A 3,062-nucleotide genomic window follows, 5' to 3' on the forward strand; every position below is an offset into this window, starting at 1 on the left:
ACTTTACATTAATCGATTCTACGATTTATTAAGAGATCCTTGTTACTGAACGTTCCAAGGAGTGATCACTAACGCAGGCTAACGTGATGCTGTGTCGTGATTCGCAGCGCAACATGCAGACTTCCTGAAAATAAAACGAAGAATCCAATGACCAAGTTTGGACAAACACCATAAAATGTTTCTATTGAAGTTTGAAAAAATCTAATAAAGAAATAAACTTTTTTTTCCTAAAAAATAAAATAATTTTTATCCTTGAACAGAAATAAAAAAAGAGGAAATAAAAATGAGAAGGTAACCAACCAAATCCCGTTCCTCCTCTTTTTTATTTCTTTCGTATTTTTTAATTTTAATATTATCACATTACCATAAAAAAACATCTGTGAAAATTAAACACCAACGTTTCGGCACTCATACAGTCTTATCAATCCTTATTAAGGCAAAAAAAAAAAATAATAAAAGAATAAAAAAATACCTAAGCAGACAGTAGCACCACCAACACCACTAGGCTATTTTCCTGACACTTGAAAATAAAATAAAAATTAATAAAAAATAAAACTGTCAACCAGACAATTGAATTTTAAACCAACAAGTCAAATTTCCAAGCGAAAGGACGAAATTTTAACAAAGTAATTGAATTTTCGACCTACAAGCATAGATTTTCAGTAGAAATTTTATACTTTACAAATAAAAATGCAAAGGTTTAGTTAAAAATTCAACTAATTTTGTAATAAAATAATTCTTTTTGGTCGAAAATTCAACTGTTTCGTAACAAAAATTACTTGCTGTTTAAAATTCATATTTTTGTGTTGAAATGTCAACTGAAATCTTTTTTGGTTGATAATAATTCAGCTATATTGTTATTGTCGAAAAGTAATTTTAATTAAAAAATTCGTCTATTTTAGTAGAGATTTCAGCTTTCTTGAATGAAAATTCAACTTTTTGGTTGAAAATTCATCAGTTTTAGTAAAAAATCGATCTTTTTTGTTACAAATTCAACTAAATCTCTTTTTGTTAATGATTGTGAAAGTTCATGTACTTTGTAGAAAAATGAATCTTTCTTAAATAAAAATGCAACTGCTTGCTTGAAAATCTAAGAAATTTCTTTTAAAATCATCCTTTTAGGTTGGAAATTCAACTATTTAATAGACAATTTACACTCTGCTTAAAATTCCTATTTTATCATTGAAAAGTCAGCTGCTTTCTTGTAGATGAAAATACAACCAATTATTTGCAAACTTTTTGTCCTTTTGTTGAAAAAAATCATCAGTTTTAGTATAAATTTTATATTACTTGGATAAAAATTTAACTGCTTGGTTGAAAATTCATCAGTTTTAGTAAAAAATCGTCCATTTTCGTTTAAAATTTAACTAAACAAGCATGCGTGAAAATTCAACAATTTTTTAAGAATATATCCTTTTTGGTTGCAAATGTAACTATTTCTTGGAAAATTTATTCGTTTAAAATTCATATTTCGGTATTGGAAATTCAACTGATATCTTTTGTAGACGAAAAATTAAAAATTTCTTTTCCAAATTTGTCTTTTTGTTTTGTATCTGAAGTTAATTAAAAAAATTTAACAAATCAATGCTGGGCATTCTGGGTTTTTATTTATAAAAATTGCTAGAAACAAGAAAAAAAAATCGTGAATGAAGAATAAACTATGCAATTAATGAATAAGGGAATATGGATTAAGGAATAAATACATTATCATTTATAAATTATTCTGATCGTCTCTTCTTACCAATTTTTGAAAAATAATTGAATATTAATAAACGCGTACTTATTTTTTTCGGGAAAACATTCTCTACAACTCTACTTTTTTAATTTTTTCAAAATGACTAAATAATCTTTTAATATAATTGTTTGTTTAAAACATGTTTTATTTTAAAAAATTGTTCTAACGATTTCAGCGATAGAAAAATTTATTTTCAAAATTGCACACTGTAGAGTTGTTGAGAATGTTTTCCCGGAAAAATTAGCCATCATTTATTACAATGCAATCCTTTTTAAATTTCTTAAAATTATTAAAATACTGGGAAATAGGTACTTTTCAATTTTTTTAAACTATATAAAATATTTAGGAATATGTCAAAATATCCTAAATTAGTTCAAATACATTCAAATCACTTCAAAAAGGTAAACATAAATTAAAAATGCGTTTTGATTTTTTAAATATTCTAAAATAATTCCAATCCTTTAATATTTTTAAAAATCCTTTGATTTTTTTAAAGATTTAAAAAATTTTTTGAAATTTTTTCAAATACCGTAAAATATTGACAATCCTTCGAAATTCATTAAAGCATTTTCACGTTTTTAAAAATTCATTGAGCATTTTTAAAAATACCCTAAAATCCTGAAAATCCATGTGAATGACTTCAAATCATTGCAATCGATTACAAGTACCCTAAATTATTCTGAATCCTTTCAGTTCTTTTGCAATTCCTTGGAATTTGTTGAAGATCTCAGCAATTTTTTCGAAATAAAACTTCAAAAATAATTTTTAACGCAACTTTGTAATTCATAATATAATCTTACAAATTCTTGAAAATCACTTCAAATTATCAAAATTAACTGAACATTCTATAATCTTTCGAAAGTTACAGCAAAATTTAGGAAATTCTTAAAATTGACAACCTGGCGGTGGTTTTTCTGAAAATTTTGAAACTTAGTTTTATCATAAAGGCTAACTTTTTTTCGTTTTCTGATTTTTTTCTAGATTTGTACAAGTATGGTGAACATATCGCATCAGAGTTTATCTTTTGCCTGCGCTTTGGAGAGCAGAAAACATTTTTTTTTTTGTTACTTAAAAATAAATATTCGCATTTTTTTGAAAAACAAGATGAAATACGAAAAAAGATCAAGAGAAAAAGTTATTTTTCTCAAAAAGGATTCTCACAAAATATTTGTCTGAATAAAAATAAATTCAGCCGGAAATGTTAAAAGAAACTCAATCTAGAAAAAATTATGCCAAAATACACTGGGCTTCTTGAAAAAATTGAACTATTCTTATAAAAGAGAAAATGTATAATATCTATATCATTTTAGAAATTGCAGCACTTTCA

This window comes from Belonocnema kinseyi, chromosome 6 (genome assembly GCF_010883055.1).
Source record: "Belonocnema kinseyi isolate 2016_QV_RU_SX_M_011 chromosome 6, B_treatae_v1, whole genome shotgun sequence".
Taxonomy (NCBI): Eukaryota; Metazoa; Arthropoda; class Insecta; order Hymenoptera; family Cynipidae; genus Belonocnema; species Belonocnema kinseyi.